Source organism: Bos indicus, chromosome 2, assembly GCF_029378745.1.
Source record: "Bos indicus isolate NIAB-ARS_2022 breed Sahiwal x Tharparkar chromosome 2, NIAB-ARS_B.indTharparkar_mat_pri_1.0, whole genome shotgun sequence".
Lineage (NCBI taxonomy): Eukaryota > Metazoa > Chordata > Mammalia > Artiodactyla > Bovidae > Bos > Bos indicus.
This window is the reverse complement of record NC_091761.1, coordinates 30,755,001-30,772,038: the sequence shown is the minus strand read 5'-3', so window position 1 is coordinate 30,772,038 and position 17,038 is coordinate 30,755,001. Positions and strand designations below refer to the sequence as shown.

Here is a 17,038-nt window from a genome sequence, read left to right as displayed (position 1 = left end):
TGTAGATCAGAAGCCTGACAGAGTGTGGCTAAATTCTAAGCCTAATGTCTCATAAGGCTGAACGCAGGGTCAGCTCAGTTGAATTCTTATCTGATCACTCTGGGGGAAAATCTACTTCAAAGCTCATTGGCAGAATTCAGTTCCTTGTGCTTATAGGGTCCCTGCTTCCTCCTTTGCTGTGGCTAGAGCCACTCTTAGCATCTAGAGGCTGCACATAGTTCTTGTTACATGACCCCTGCCATCTTCAAAGTCAACCAGAGAGAATCTCAATTTTATGTGATTAAGTCAGGCCCACCTAGATAATCTACTAGGTCACTGATTTGGGACTTCTGTTACATATGCAAATTTCCTTTGCCATATGATGTGGAAAGAGTGATATTTCACCCTATTCACAACCCTGGGGTTATATAAAGAATGCCCACTAGAGGGTGGGGAATCTTGTCCACCACCTTAGAATCCAGCATTGTTGCTGTTCAGGTGCTGAGTCTTGTCCAACTCTGTGATCCAATGAACTGTAGTACATCAGGCTTCCCTGTCCTTCACCATCTGCTGGAGTTTGCTCAAACTCATGTCCATTGCATCAGGGATGCTATCTAACATCTCGTCCTCTGCCACCCTCTTCTCCTTCTGCCTTCAATCTTTCCCAGCATCACGGTCTTTTTCCAATGAATCGGCTCTTCACATCAGGTGGTCAAAGTATTGGAGCTCCAGCTACAGCATCAGTCCTTTCAATGAATATTCAGGACTGATTTCCTTTAAAATTGACTGGTTTGACCTCCTTACTGTCCAAGGGACTCTGAAGAGTCTTCTCCACAATTCAAAAGCATCAATTCTCTAGCACTCAGTCTTCTTTATGGTCCAACTTTCACATCCATACATGATTCCTGGAAAAGCCATAGCTTTGACTATATGGACCTTTGTCAGAAAAGTGATGTCTCTGCTTTTTAATACACTATCTAGGAAAAAGTGGAAACAGTGACAAATTTTATTTTCTTGGAATCCAAAATCACTGTGGACCGTGCAGCAATGAAATTAAAAGACACTTGCTCCTTGGAAGAAAAGCTATGACACACCTAGACAGTGTATTTGAGTGTCTGCTGCTGCTGCTGCTACTAAGTCACTTCAGTTGTGTCCGACTCTTAGCGACCCCATGGACTGCAGCCCACCAGGCTCCTCCGTCCATGGGATTTTCCAGGCAAGAGTACTGGAGTGGGGTGCCATTGCCTTCTCCGATTTGAGTGTCTAGTTTTGTATAAAAGCATTCAGCTACTGTTTTGAATATTTTAATTAAAATATGACTCATGTTTGACTGACAAACAAAATTTTAACTGTTTTCATATTAGGAAAAGTATTAAGGAAATATATACCTCTGTAAAAGGAATTGTTGGATGTAGGATCAGTAACAATACTGCATTCCTCTAAGTTAGGTAAAGAAAACCTAATTTAACTCCATTTTTTTTTTTTTTTTTTGGACCTAGGACACATATGACCTTGTTAGGGGACCCTGAATTAGAATTCTAAAACCTTTGACTTCTAACAAATATTGTAATTGTTTAGGTACTAGAAAATATAAATTAAGTCATTCATACTCCTCTCTGCTAACAGTTTCTTCCAGCCATGTACTTTCAAAAGAGCATTCTGAGTTATAGGGTGACTTAATATTGTTTAGAATTGCTCTCCCCGGGCTATGTGGCTGGGACAAATTCAATCAAGGATATTTATAATAATTCTGTTCTTCCTTCCCACCTATTACTGCAGACATCTGAATGGGGGTAGCATCTTAATTTCTCTCACAATTTAACTTCTCCTGCATGAGCTCAGTGTCTGTTGCCATGGAAATAATTGTAACATTGCAATTTTGGTACTACAACTGGAGCACACTATAGCAGAATCAAATTGGCAAGCACAAAGTAGGATGAATCTCTTTTCTTCTCTCTCTCCAAGTATTTCTTTTGCTTTGAGACATTTTTTCCCACCCTTTCTTTGTATTTACTGAGCTATGTAATTACATGGTTCATTTTCTCCTTAATGACTATTCAACTTTCTTCAAGGTCACTAGAACTAAAAGTAAAAATGTGAGCAAATTCACACAAATTATTTACATTGATTTCATACCAATTAAAGAAAATCTTCCAAATAGTTTCCTATAACTAATAAACAAGAGTACATCAACATTTTTAAAAATCTGTCAACAGCTCTCCGTTTTTAGGAGGTTTTCTGCAGTTCTTTTAAAATCTCCATAATTTGCTTACAGATAAGAATGATTCTCCAACCAATGGCCTTCAGAAAGGGTCAGCTCCAAGCCAGAGTCCTATAACCCTTGCAGTAACAAGTAGTAATTATGGATTTTATGTTGAAAAAAATCTTGAATGAGTAACTTTGGGGAAGGTGGTGGATAAAATAGTTATTAACTCTTTGCCTCCATTTTCCCATCAATAGGTAAATCTTTGATAATGGTCACCTTCCATATAATGCCTCTTCTCTACCAAATTAAAAGTATTCCTTTAGAATAATGAAAGAAAGCTTACATTTTCATTGTTAATTTTATTTGCCAAAGCAGTATCACAAAGTGCTCAGATATATCAGAATTGGTCCTATTTGAAACCTAACAGGTAAGGTGGCTCCCATTATCGTCAAATATTTGTTAGATTTAGACACCAGAGGTGATTGTAGGTAAAATTAAGTAACCACATTGCTTTGGGAAGCACTTTGACCTTCCTCACCCTTCTAACCTCTTTCTAAATTCTTTTCCCCCAGAAGAAATCTCAAGCCCTCTGACTTATCAGGTTCTGATTTGAACTATTCATCTGAGCTGCTAAGTCCTCCTTAATTCTACACTTTTCCATTTCCCCATCAAATCTACCTTTCCTTTATCATAAGTGAAGTGAAAGTGAAAGTCGCTCAGTCATGCCCGACTCTTTGTGACCCCATGGATATACAGTCTATGAGTTTTCTAGGCCAGAATACTGGAGTGGGTAGCCTTTCCCTTCACCAGGGGATCTTCCCAACCCAGGGATTGAACCCAGGTCTCCCGCATCGCAGGCAGATTTTTTACCAGCTGAGCCACCAAGGAAGCCCCTAAGAATACTGGAGTGGGTAGCCTATCCCTTCTCCAGCGGATCTTCCCCACCCAGGAACTGAACTGGGGTCTTCTGCATTGCAGGCATATTCTTTACCAACTGAGCTACCAGGAAAGCCCACTCCTTTATCATAAGCCCTCTTTTAAAAAAAATGAAACAATAGGTGAATGAGTGGTCCTTTTAAAGTATAAGTGAGATCTTATCACTCCACTACTTAAGCCCTCTAGCTCATGTAGAGTAACATCCAAAGTTTTGACAGTCTCTACACAATTTAGCCCCCAACACTTGTCTAAACTCATTGCCTCCTATGCCCAGACCAGGACCTTGGGCACCTGCCTCCTATAGCTTGATCTGCTCTTTACCCAAATGTCAGACTGACTGGCTCCCTTACTTTCCTTACTCTAACATGAGCTCACCAATTAATTCAAAATGCAGTGTTCTTTAACAGCCAAATTTCTGATCGCTATATCTCTTGACCGCTTAACTTTCTTCATAGTATTTAACTCCACAGAACATATATCATACGTAATTTACTTATCTGTTTATTTACCCTTTCCCCAACAACACTGAGTAGGGGAGCACTGTTAGAGGAATGATTTTTTTCCCTGTGTGATTACTTTAGCATTCTCTAGCATCTAAAATGGAGAAGGCAATGGCGACCCACTCCAGTACTCTTGCCTGGAAAATCCCATGGACAGAGGAGCCTGGTAGGCTGCAGTCCATGGGGTCTCGAAGAGTCAGACACAACTGAGCGACTTCACTTTCACTTTTCACTTTCATGCATTGGAGAAGGAAATGGCAACCCACTCCAGAGTTCTTGCCTGGGGAATCCCAGGGATGGAGGCTCCTGATAGGCTGCCGTCTATGGGGTCGCACAGAGTCGGACACGACTGAAGCAACTTAGCAGCAGCATCAAAAATAGTCACTGGTACATGGTAGAAGCTCAAGAAATGTTTATTGAATAAATAATAAATGGCCCCTTGAAGTATGGAAAACAAACAGATTTCTTTTCTATTAGAATGGCATAAATATCTGAATGAACACACTCAGATTCCCTTACTCAACAATCTGAACTGGAATATATTAAAAGAACAAGAGAATTGGTGTTTAGTGTTGAGGTTTTCAAAATAAAATAGAAGATGTTATCTCAGAAATAAAACTGTATGCAGTTAAGAATACTAGAAAGCAGAAAATATAGAAACAGAGGAAGCTAGTCAATGGAAGGACTTGGAGCAAATACTCCCCCACAGAAGTATAGCTACCAAAATTGACATGAGGTACCAACATTGAGACTCCATGAGGTCACTGAGAGGCAAATGAAAGTAGCCAGACTTTTTAAGAAAGTCTATTTTGATTTGTTCCTTGTTACAGATAGGATTGCCATGCTGAGGTTTGATGGCTTAAGATACCACCTCTCCTTGGTAGCGTGTTTTATGCAAGCATCTTTGTAAAATAAGTTTGTTCTCCCAACTTATGTGTCTCTAGCAAAGGCATTTCAGGTATTGTGTTGGGCTAGTATGGAAGAGAATGTTTTGAATACTTATTCTGTTAATCCTTCTAAGCCACAGATCTAAAGCGTTATTTGTCTATCTTATAGAGCCAATCTAAGATGGGCTTTACATTACAAGGTAACATAAGAATCGCTCCTTAATTTTAATTTTATAAACAAAATTAATAAGGAGATGGGACATGTGAAAGCTAACAGTGTAAACGATTGCTTCTGAATGTGAATGGGGCATTGGCCAGATTTTAGAGTGGGTTATATTGGGAGAACATGGAGGTGAAATGACCTGGACCTAAGTAGTGGCTTCCCACCTTGGCCTGTGTGTGCATCTCCAGTTTTCCACAGTTTACGCTGTTTACTACCCATGGTCTCTTTGGTTGTGAGATCATTTATTATGGTTCCTACGCTATCATTTTTCTTAGGGTAGAGAAGTATTTCTTGATACCTTTGTTACAAATAACAGGAGAAAAAATGAGAGGACTGAGATGATTTTATTATATCTGATCCTCTTTACTCATTGAAATTAACTGCCATTGTAAGAATTTGTGTTTGCAACCACTGATTATCATCAGAGTTACTTTATGGCTATGAGGAAATTATTACTCTCAGAGGTCTAATGACTCATCTAAATTGATATTAACAATTAAAAAAAAATGTATCAGGCTACCTCACACTGGCTTTCAGTGACCATGTTGATACAAAGAATGAAGAGGCTCAAATTAATATTTTATCCAGCAAAAGATTTAGGGACTGTGATTTAGCCTGTATAAAATTTATTCAGCCAGCCTCCATGGTACAGGATTCCAGAATTCCCTGTAGCTCTGCTGAACTGACTGGAAACACGATAAGGCATTTAAATTCTGTAGGTACAGCCGTTCCTAGCAACCAATTTGATTTTTGACGGACAAAGAGCCCCAGGAAAGTAGACACCTTTGTACCTGAGAAAAAAAGAAATCCCAAGCAAGATAGACATGCCCTAATCAGTATGCTCTGGGTATGACAGCATGCAAGTGAGTGATCTATTTCGTTCTGAACCTTGGCTCTGTCAATGACAGAACACGATTTACTAGAACAAATCAAATAAATGTATTTGACTCCTGTTTTGACGTTTCAAAACGCTGAACCATATTTCCTTATGCAGCCCTCTGATTTCACATTTTTAATTTTGACTTTTTCTTATAAAATACTCTTGTCAGAATGAGAATGCAAATAGCAATGAATCAGGGTAGAAATACTTTCGAACATTATGGAAAGAATTATTTCTGCATGGATATGATAGTCTGGCAGATGTGGTTCAAAAAATTACAGCCCTCCCCGCCACCTCCAAAGAACGACTTGGAGACCTAGATTGTGCAATCAGTGGTCAGATGTTTCAGTACTCTGTTGTTCCCATGCTCGTTACAGTTACATGCGACAGTGCTGCAGCGATGAGTGGAATTTTCAAGGGGAAGTTGGAGGAAATTGATGGCTCCTTCCCCTGCTCCTCTGTGCAGGAATCCAACGATGAAGTTTTTAGCTGTGACAGTGCTGCCAGTGTTGATAGCGTCAATCCATCCACTTCTAACCATTTTACTGGTGAGTGTCTGAGGCTGTATTTCAGATTGTACTCTAAACTGTGTTGTATAGTCGATTCTTGGAATTTTTATCTGTATCCATTGGCTTATATTTGCCCCTCAGCTGTTTATCAAAACAGACTTAATTTGTAAAACATGATACCATTTGGGTTCATTAACTCTCAGTAGTCTACTCCTGTTTATCTCTGCAGAGTGAGTATGAGAGGCAGAAATGAGTCCAAACCAAGGTAAGCAAATAGCAAGTGAAAATAATTTCCTGTGTGTCTTCAGCTTTCTGAAGCAGAGCCATCCTTTTGAAATCTAAATCACTTGAGCTCTTTTGAACGTCTAATACTGGTTAATGAGTTGTGGAATATTTGCAGTACTGAGTACAAAACATTCACTTCCAGGGTGAGAAAATGATGTTTGTTTTTAAAAGAATGCTACTCCGAAATGAAAGCCTTGGAAACCCTAAGATTCTGTAATTGTTTGAACACTGGTTAACCTCAAACCAAAGGCCAGATTCATGCACTACAGTAAATGTAGCTTTCTACACATATATGGGCTTCCCAAGTGGTTCAGCAGTAAAGAATCTGCCTGCTAATGCAGGAGACACAGGAGACATGGGTTTGATTCCTGAGTCAGGAAGATCCTCTTGAGAAGGAAATAGCAACCCACTCCAGTATTCTTACCTGGAAAATCCCACGAACAGAGGAGTCTGGCAGGCTACGGTCCATGGGGTTGCAAAGAGTCAGACATGACTGAGTCACTGAGCATACATACGTACATATATACTTCTCCTATGCTGTTAATGTGAACAGCATCATTTAATTTAGTGTGATACATTCAGACTTGAGGTTGTAGCCATTTTAAGTTGCATTCTTTATGACAGATGCTCATATGAAGACTTTGAAACAGGCAAATCTTTTCTAACGTATCCATGTCCATTCAACACCATGTGATTTTAAAATTATTTTTTAGAAGAATTAGTATCATTCAAAGAAAAACTCAAAAACGTCAGTAAAAGCCCCTTAAGTTCACCCTGACTGGTATAAATTTCTTTTTAAAGGTACATTCCTTAAATAAAAGTAAAAATTATCCAATACAAAAGAGAAGTTTTTTCTTTTCCACAATAGTATTTCCTAGAATTATTTTTGTAGGGCATTTGTGTTTGGGTTTTTTTTTTTTTTTTTTTAGCTCACCAAAGAAAGAAAGAAAGGGAAGTCACTCGGTCATGTCCGACTCTTTGTGTCCCCAAGGACTGTAGCCCACCAGGCTCCTCCGTCCATGGGATTTTCCAGGCGAGAGTACTGGAGTGGGTTGCCATTTCCTTCTCCACACACTGACATTTATACAATGTGACCCCTCTAATTCCATCTTTAAACTTCCTCTCCCCAACCTCCAAGAATTCAAAAAATCATTTGGTTTTCATGAATTCTCCATCATCACTGTTAGAAAGATTTAGAATAAAAATAGGTAAAACTTTATAATAATGTTTAGCCTCTGTATTATTTATCTCTTGACTAAAGTAGAACTTAGTTCTAATGAACTTGTACAAAGTATAAAACAGTAGGGAGAAGATAAAGGAACACTCAGGCAAAGGGAGAAAACAATAGCTGTTTGCAGAATAAGATTCTCTGGTTACAAAGGGAAGTTAGATTTATTGGGGGGATACATTTTGTCTGAAATTTATCAGTACCTCCCTGTCATCCATGGTGCCTGGAAGAGCACTGAACACTGAATGATGCTTGAAAGTTAAAGTGAAGTCACTCAGTTTTGTCCAATTTGTGACCCCATGGACTGTAGCCTACCAGGCTCCTCTGTCCATGGGATTTTCCAGGCAAGAATACTGGAGTGGGTTACCATTTCCTTTTCCAGGGGATCTTCCCTGCTCAGAGATCGAACCCAGGTCTCCTGCATTGCAGGCAGATTCTTTACCGTCTGAGCCACCAGTGAGGCAAATGATGCTTAGACTCCTATATTGAGTGAACAGATTAATTTTTAGACAATTTTTATACTTTCTTGATAAATAAAAATTATATATATTTAATGTGCACAACTGGAGAAGGCAATGGCACCCCGCTCCAGTACTCTGCCTGGAGAATCCCATGGACAGAGGAGCCTGGCAGGCTACAGTCCATGGCGACGCAAAGAGTTGGACACGGCTGAGCGACTTCACTTTCACTTTTCACTTTCACGCATTGGAGAAGGAAATGGCAACCCACTCCAGTGTTCTCGCTTGGACAATCCCAGGGACGGAAGAGCTTGGTGGGCTGCCATCTATGGGGTTACACAGAATCAGACACGACTGAAGCAACTTAGCAGCAACAGCAGCAATGTACACAACATGATATTTTAATACACATATGCATTGTGAAATGATTACCACGGTCAAACTAAAAACATTTTCATCATCTCACATAATTACTTTTTTTCTTTTTTGGTGGTAGTGAGAATGTAAGATCTACTCTCTTGGCCAGTTTCAAGAACAAAATACATTATTTTTATAATTTCAGACAAATTTTTTAAAACTGGAGAGAAAGAGTCCACTGGATGCCCTTGTCCTTCAAAAAGCAACAGTATGCCTTTAAATTCAAGACCCTCAGAACACTCTATTAAATACCTTCTGTGTGTCCCTTGAGAGCGCTCATTCTGCAAGTCCCAGAGAATGGCAGGGTCTCCTAGTATTTCTCAACTCGTTCCCCTTTAGCCATTTCTGAAAAACACCACCAACCTAGACCCTCTTTCTTTGAGATTCTCCTCCTCTAGTGCAGTGCATTTTTCACACTTTTTTTTTTTAAGCCTGCAGCATGCTTAAACCCCCTCCCTGGTGTCTGTGCTTCTCCTAAAGTTACAAATTGACTCTCTCCTGGAAAAATCAATTTCAGGCCTTCTCTATGCAAGGTGCCTATTGATTTCTATAGCTTGTGAGTTCACAAAGTACCTATAATGTTCATTTAAACACCATCCGCTCTTACAATTGCAGTTCAAGATACTTTCCAGATGAAAGTGATGTTCTGGTGGTTTAGAGGGGTTTGAAAAATTATAGGTCAGGCACTAGTTATGAGCACCTGAACAGTTCCCTGGAGGGTAAAAGTTTGAGTGGAGAGTGGTTTTATTTTGATGAAATAAACTATTTGATAACTACTTTGCTATCTGGTCACAACTTTTCTGTTTCATCACCATGGCACAAGTCTGTGGAGAAGGAGACATCTTCTGTGTACAGAGATGGCAGGCTAGTAAAGAAAGCAGCTGCAACGTTTGATTAGCTTTTTCAGCATCTTTGTTGCAAATTTTCAAGGGTTTTGAGGGAAATATTTACTGATACTCCTCTGTAAGAAAACAGAGATAGGAATCATTGAACAACTTGTGATTGAATGTGTGATCAAAACTCTGATTTGGGATAAACAGTGGGGAGGAGGGGCCAAAAAGAATAGATGGAAATGTAACAGTAATGGGGGGATTTCTTGTTTTCTGTGGGTTATTCTCAGCCTGATCTCCAGTATAAAACTGGAGATTATTTTATAAAATTGGACAATTGAGGAAGAAATTCCATTTTAATTTTTTTAGAGGATCCAATGATCTTTTATATGAGTAAGACAAAAAAAAAATTAGTACTGACAACCCTCATTTTGAATTCAAAGAATTTTAGAACTAGTAGAGCCTTTGAGAACATCTAGATAGACGCCCTTATTTTACAGATACGGAGACCACAGCCAAGGGAGATTAACTTGACAAGAATCCAGATGTGAGATAGTGGTAGAGAACTTTATTGTAGATCCCTAGAGGGTCGGCCTTTCTCTAGACTGTGCCGCTCTCTAACAGGTCTGTTTCGTCACTATTTAAGTAGAGGACCCAAATCATCAAGTCAAAGACATGCTTTATCTTTTGTGCCATCTCCTCTTAGAAACAGAATGAGCACATCTTTTGGAGAAGGTAATTGGCACCTCATCTTCTCTTGCCTTTTTTTTTAAGTTGGCTTTTATAGAAAGTATGATTTCCTGGCTGTAATACAATACCAGGGATGAGTTTATGAATAAATTCAATGAGCCTAAAGAAATACTGGACAGAGAATTCAATTTGAGTGTGAATGAACAATTCCTCTTCCTCTTTCTGTGACAGGGCAGACTGTTGAGACTTTGTGTGTCCCTGACAATGATGGAAATATCTTAGAGCAAACATGTTTTATGTTTACATGAATGAAATTGGTTTGTCTTGGTGACATAATGCTACTTGTGATAATGTGAAAATATTACGATGAAAGTAGGTGAGATGCAGTTTGCAGTGTGCATCTTCAACAGCAGCTAACAAATAGAAATTTCTTTGATTTACTTAGAAATAGAACCCTGTGCATTCCATTTTTGCCAGAAGGGTGAATGGTCATCCTTGATTCCCTGAAGAAAAAAAAGATAATGATACCCTTCCATCCCTTGAACTCCAGGACCCTACATTACTTGTTCAATAATTCAAGACTTCAAAAACCCTCTTACCTTGCATTTCAATGAGACTCAGTCACATCTTCTGACTAAATGCAGTAATTATATTGTTTTACTGGTTAGGTAAAGAACTGGCTTTCATATTTGCTTGTTTTAAGCCCTGAAAAACTTAAATTTGACTTTAAATATAAAAACACAATTAGACCAAGTTTCAAATGAAATTTTATATGTCTATATCATAGTAAATCTAGGAAAACAGCACATCACTTGTGGTTTTAACTCTCAGTTAGGTATTACAGAAGCTCATTATAAAGATAATTCTGGTGGTGTTAATGTACTATTTCTCACGTCATTCAAGGGATAAGACCCTATTAGCATGAAATCCAAAATAGAAAACTATAGAAAAATCTTCCATTTTCTCACATCTCTTTTTTACTCAGGATATCTATAGATGCAATTGATATTGTAGTGGTATTTCACGAACACTATGAGAATTAGAGTTGAATTAAATAGTAAAGACACCACCTTTACATTACTGATCATAATATTTTTGTCTGACAATATAATTTGTTTACAAATATTTCTTACAGTATTTGAGTTTTTAAGCTTCTTGATAAGAATCATACTTTGATTTTGGGGTCATCCAGAGTGATCATGGGCAATAAAGAGATGATTATCGAACTGCGAAATATTGTGACTTGAAAAATGGATCCACATGAATTTAGGTGATTAAAATTCTACTAACCATTCTATTAACAATGGTTCTACTAACCATTCAAAGTCTTAAGACCTTTTGGCTTTGGTTGGATCACCAGAGGTTGACTGGCATTCTACTTGCTGTTTATGATGGTGATGATAAAATCATAGTGCCTGAAGCAAATGTCCTTGTGTTTCTCAAAAGATTTTAAAATTCATCATGCAAATCAGGCAATCTGATGCTTTCTGACAGCTCGAGGGAAGTATATTTGTGTGCATGTGAATGTAAAAAAGAATTAAACCTGGTTCTGCTTAAAAAAAAAAAAAAAAAGCCAGTTGCTATTTCTGAACTGGCTGCAATATTTAACCATTTCACTCTGGAAAGAACTTGTTTGTAGTTTGAAAATGTTGCTTCTTTTTTTTTAATGTTGCTTCTTTTTTGTCTGAACCATTTGGAAATAAACTGGGAATGTGTTAGGGCCACAGAATTGTTGTACCATATGTTTTATGTGTTCAGCTGCAGTGATCTGGCATGAACTATAATAATAAATGTCTGAAATTTACTGAATTCTATTGAGGATTAGATTAAGGTTAAAATTACAGTTTTTAAGCATAATGAAGAAAGGGCAATCATAATAAATATAGCAAAACATAAATATTTTATTTTCAACCAAGGATCAATACTTAAAAACTAGAAAGGCATTTTCTTTGAATGGCGTTTAATTTTCAGGTAGGGAGGTATTTGTAGTGAGATAAAATTGAAATGGACACTCAATTTTTTGCATTTGGTTTTATCTCATCTCACAACTATTATAATAATGGAGTGGTAATAAAGATTTATGTAATTTATAACTCTAGAAATCTGCATGAAATATTATGAAATTTGATTTATATAATGAACTATTAAATCATTTTAAGATCCTTCATGGATATCTGCAGTGGTCTTAGCATGACAAAAAATAGAAATAAAAACCTAAAAGCAAATTCTATCAAAATGATTATCAAAGCACTGTGAAAGCTGGTAAAGACTGCTTCACCAAATACTAAAAGCACTAGATATTTCTGGCTGAATTACAATAGTGGGTCCCACTAATTGTGATGTTTGGAGGCTGAAATGCATTCAGTAGTATATATTTTTATGCTCAATGATAATGTTAGTAGATATAAAAATTGTACATATTTTAGTTTTAAATAATATTAATAAATTACTTTATTCATGAAGACTACTTAACATATTTCATTTTAAAATTTGCACTAATGCCTACAGTTTCTACATTTAAAAAAATGTATATATTTTGAATCTTAATAGTGCCAGCATTTGGGGTATTTAATTCCATCTTTGAGGAAACTTGTTTGGAAGAAATAAATACTATTAATTTTAAACACAGTTAATTTTTCTAACTTTTTCGCCTGTTGTATTTCACAATTTCTCCAAAAGTGTTGCCCTTTATCTTCTTGCTATGTCAGCTGTGAGTTTTTGCTGTTTGCTGTTTCTATGGCAACCATTATGTTGGCTTAGAGTAGTACATATTTCAGATATATACATTCATAATTCTAGACACACACACACATACACACACTCACTTTTAGAACTTTTTACTTACTAACGGAATTGAAGATTAATCTAACTATTATGATGGTCATTAATCAGCACTAAAATACTATGCTAAGATCGTGGCTGCATTAAAACATATATCATGTATTTGGCCTAGATTTTAAAAAATATATATGCATAAAGCTAGAGGAACTGCAAAAGCAAACCAAGGAGTAAACTTAACTAAAATTTACAGATACTAACAAAGAAGCATATATATTTAAAAAGTCCTCTCAAAATGAGATATTTTGATGATAAATTAAAGAATGAATGAAATTCAGGATAACAACCTAAATAAGAATTGTTATTTTCAGCAGAGCAACTCTTACTTTTTTTAGCATTCGCTAGTTTTGCAGCTAGAATATGGAAACTGTTGGAATTTATAATTGCAATATTTTAAGTTCCTTGATGTCAAGAACTGTGTCTTTTATTTCCCCCACATTGTTGTTGTTGCTGTTCAGTTGCCCAGTCATGTCCAACTCTTTGTGAGCTCACGGACTTCAGCACGCTGGGCTTCCCTGTCCCACACCATCTCCTGGAGTTTGCCCAAGTTCATGCTCATGACATTGACGATGCCTTCCAGCCATCTCATCTTCTGATGCCCTCTACTCCTTCTGCTCCCTATCTTTCCCAGCATCAGGGACTTTTCCAATGAGTCAATTGTTCACATCAGAAGACTAGAATACTGGAACTTCAACTTCACTATCAGTCCTTTCAGTGAATATTCAGGGTTTATCTCCCTAAAGATTGACTGGTTTGATCTCCTTGCTGTCCAAGGGACTTTCAGGAGTCTTCTGTAGCACCGCATTTCAAGGGCATCAAGTCTTTGGCATTCTACCTTCTTGACAGTCCAGCTCTCACAACCATATGTCCCCCATATTACTTAATGTTAATAATCATAATAGCAAGCTTTATTAAGCATTGTCATTTGCCAAGCATTGTACTAGATGTTTCAAATAATTATTATCATTATTATTATTTTGAGTTTCATTATAGAATTTATTTTCCAGAGGCTCCTTTTTTTTTGTTTGTTTGACCACACTCAGTGGTTTATGAGATCTTAACTCCCCAATTAAGGACCAAACCCCTGTCACAGCAGTGAATGCACCCAGTCCTAACCACTAGGTCACCAAGTAATTCCCCAATTATTTTGATTCTTTTAAAACACGGTCCTAAATAAATTTATTTTTGTTTGGTATGTTCATGACTTTTTCTAAAACGTACATGTCTTAATTGATCAAATGATTTCTGTCATCTTAAATGTGAAATGAGTGAACTAAAACAGGCTAACTGTATAGAAATTATTGGGTTGACCAAAAAGTTCATTCAGGTTATTCCATAAGATATTACAGGAAAACCCAAATGACCTTTTATGCTAACCCAATGATTAAGATTGCTGGATACAATTTAGGGTCTTCTTCAATGGGTACAGACCCATATGAAAAATGTTTTTATATCAGATGTTCATGAAGTCTCCAACTATGCATATAATATTGTCAGTATAAATGAAATCACTTTCCAAACTTCCTACATAGTTTTAAATTTATTAATATCAATATTAGAATTCAATATTTTAAGATGAGAACACAAATATTTTTAATAAATATACTTAAAGTTTATTACTTAAAAATAAATATTAAAAAATTTAGCTTTAATTTTTGCAATATTTTCCCTACAGTGAAAAATTTTAAAGAAACTATATACTATGCAGTTGTTTAAATAATATATGGAACACCGATACAATAGATTACCATGTGGCCACTAAAAAGAATTGAACAAATGTATTATCCATTGACATAAAAATATATTCAAATTAATAAATACTTCACATTAATTGCAAAATTATTTTGCAGATTCATCCCATTTGTAAAATATTACACATGAGGTATGAAAGCAATAAGATCTAGAAACAGAAAGGGAAACACATATTTTCTATTGTTGCTGTTGTTCAGTCACCCAGTCTTGTCTGACACTTTGCAATTCCAAGGACTCCAGCACACCAGGCCTTTCTGTCCGTCACCATCTCCCGAAGTTTGCCCAAGTTCATGTCCATTGTATTTTGCTATAGAAACAGAAAATCTTAAGTTTTCTCTGAATAGTGGCATGGGTTTCTCAATATTTCACGATTATATATTTTCTCAATTTATATTAATTTATTTTAGTTTAAGACTTAGTGTCTCCATTCATTACAATAGCTTTCTAGAATTTTTCACTAATACAGTTACTGCTGCTATAACATGCTTATAATTTTTCCCAAAGATAGAAATCATAGTTCAAACGTATCATTTTAATTGCTCTCCAGAAAGCTTTACCAATTCATGTGCTCACTTCTAGTAACTAAAGTAATCCCCCTAGTTAGTTACCAAACTAACTAGGCTTTTTTTTTTTTTTTCTCTCTCTGTGCATATATACCTGGCCAATTTGGTAGGTAAAGACTTATATTTCCTTAATGCTTTCACTTGAATTTCTCTGAATAGTAGAAAGCAAATTATTTATGTATTTATTTACCCTTTTTTGTGTGTTTAAGTGGTCTACTTTAGTTCTTTTTTTATCATGATTTTTTCTTTCATTATTTTATATTAAATATTATTACATTAACATTTATGTGATAAGATCCTTCCTATTTTGTCACTGGTCTGTCAACTCTGTATATGTTTGCCACAGAACTATGTTATGTGGGCAAATATACTCATGGATTTGGCTTTTAAGAAATGTTTAGGCAGATCTCAGCTCCCAAGATTAATTGCATACAAATAATCTCCTCTAAAACTTTTATAGATTTCTATTAAAAATTTAGATCATTGGATCAATTGAAAATTGTGATGGCATACTGTGTAAAATAGACAATTTTTTCAGTTTTTCTAAAATCATATATTGAGTAATATAATATTTGCTATTTGAAGTTCTGTCCTCCTCCTGAACCAAATTCTAATATACAGTAGGATCAGTGTCTGTAATTTTCTATTTCATCATCTAGATGGCTATGCCTAAACCAACAATACTGACTCTGTAGTAAATTTTATCTCACATAAAAGTTCCCAATTTTCTATAACTCACTACTATAAACAGAAACACAGTATATTATTATACTCTTTAAGAACTCTATTAGTTCAGTTCAGTCACTCAGTCATGTCCAACTCTTTGCAACTCAGTGGACTGCAGCATGCCAGGCCTCCCTGTCTGTCAACAACTACCAGAGTTTACTTAGACTTGTGTCCATTGAGTCAGTGATGCCATCCAACCATCTAATCCTCTTTCATCCCCTTCTTCTCCTGCATCAAGTGGCCAAAGTTTTGGAGTTTCAGTTTCAGCATCAGTCCTTCCAGAGTATTCAGGACTGATTTCCTTTAGAATGGACTGGTTGGATCTCCTTGCAGTCCAAGGGACTCTCAAGAGTCTTCTCCAACACCACAGTTCAAAGCATCAATTCTTCGGTGCTTTCTCTCTGTATAGTCCAACTCTCACATCCATACGTGACCACTGGAAAAACCATAGCTTTGAATAGATGGACCTTTGTTGGCAAAGTAGCATCTTTGTTTTTTAATATGCTGTCTATCTTGGTCATAACTTTTCTTCCAAGGAGCAAGCATCTTTTAATTTCATGGCTGCAGACCCCATCTGCAGTGATTTTGGAGCCTAAAAAAATAAAGTCAGCCACTCTTTCCACTGTTTCCCCATCTAGTTGCCATGAAGTGATGGGACCAGATGCCATGATCTTAGTTTTCTGAATGTTGAGTTTTAAGCCAACTTTTTCACTCTCTTCTTTCACTTTTATCAAGAGGCTCTTTAGTTCTTCGCTTTCTGCCATAAGTGTGGTGTCATCTGCATATCTGAGGTTATTGATATTTCTCCTGTCAGTCTTGATTCCACCTTGTGCTTCATCCAGTCCAGCATTTCTCATGATATACTCTGCATATTAGTTATTCTCATATAATTATTATTTGAATTTTATAAGAATATTGTCAAACTGCGAAACAAACCATGGCACTGGAGTTACATTACATTTATAGGTTAATTTGAGCTACAAGGCAAATTGACATCTTTACAATTCCATTCCAGGAATACCAGATATCTTTCCATATTTAACTGTCATTCTACCCACAGAAGAGTTTTGTGCATTTCTTCTTGCAGTGCACTTTTTTGCTGAGTCTCTAAGTTTTAAAAATATTTTTCTA

At 36.6% G+C, this 17,038-nt stretch overlaps 1 protein-coding gene across 1 annotated transcript in view; it reads left to right on the top strand.

Moving 5' to 3' along the window:
* Positions 1-17,038, top strand: part of CSRNP3 (cysteine and serine rich nuclear protein 3) — a 205,144-nt gene that overhangs the window by 8,323 nt on the left and 179,783 nt on the right. Inside the window, exon 2 of the mRNA XM_070803923.1 lies at positions 5,989-6,159. The gene's annotated coding sequence lies outside the window, so the exon portion shown is untranslated. The remainder of the gene's footprint in view (positions 1-5,988; positions 6,160-17,038) is intronic.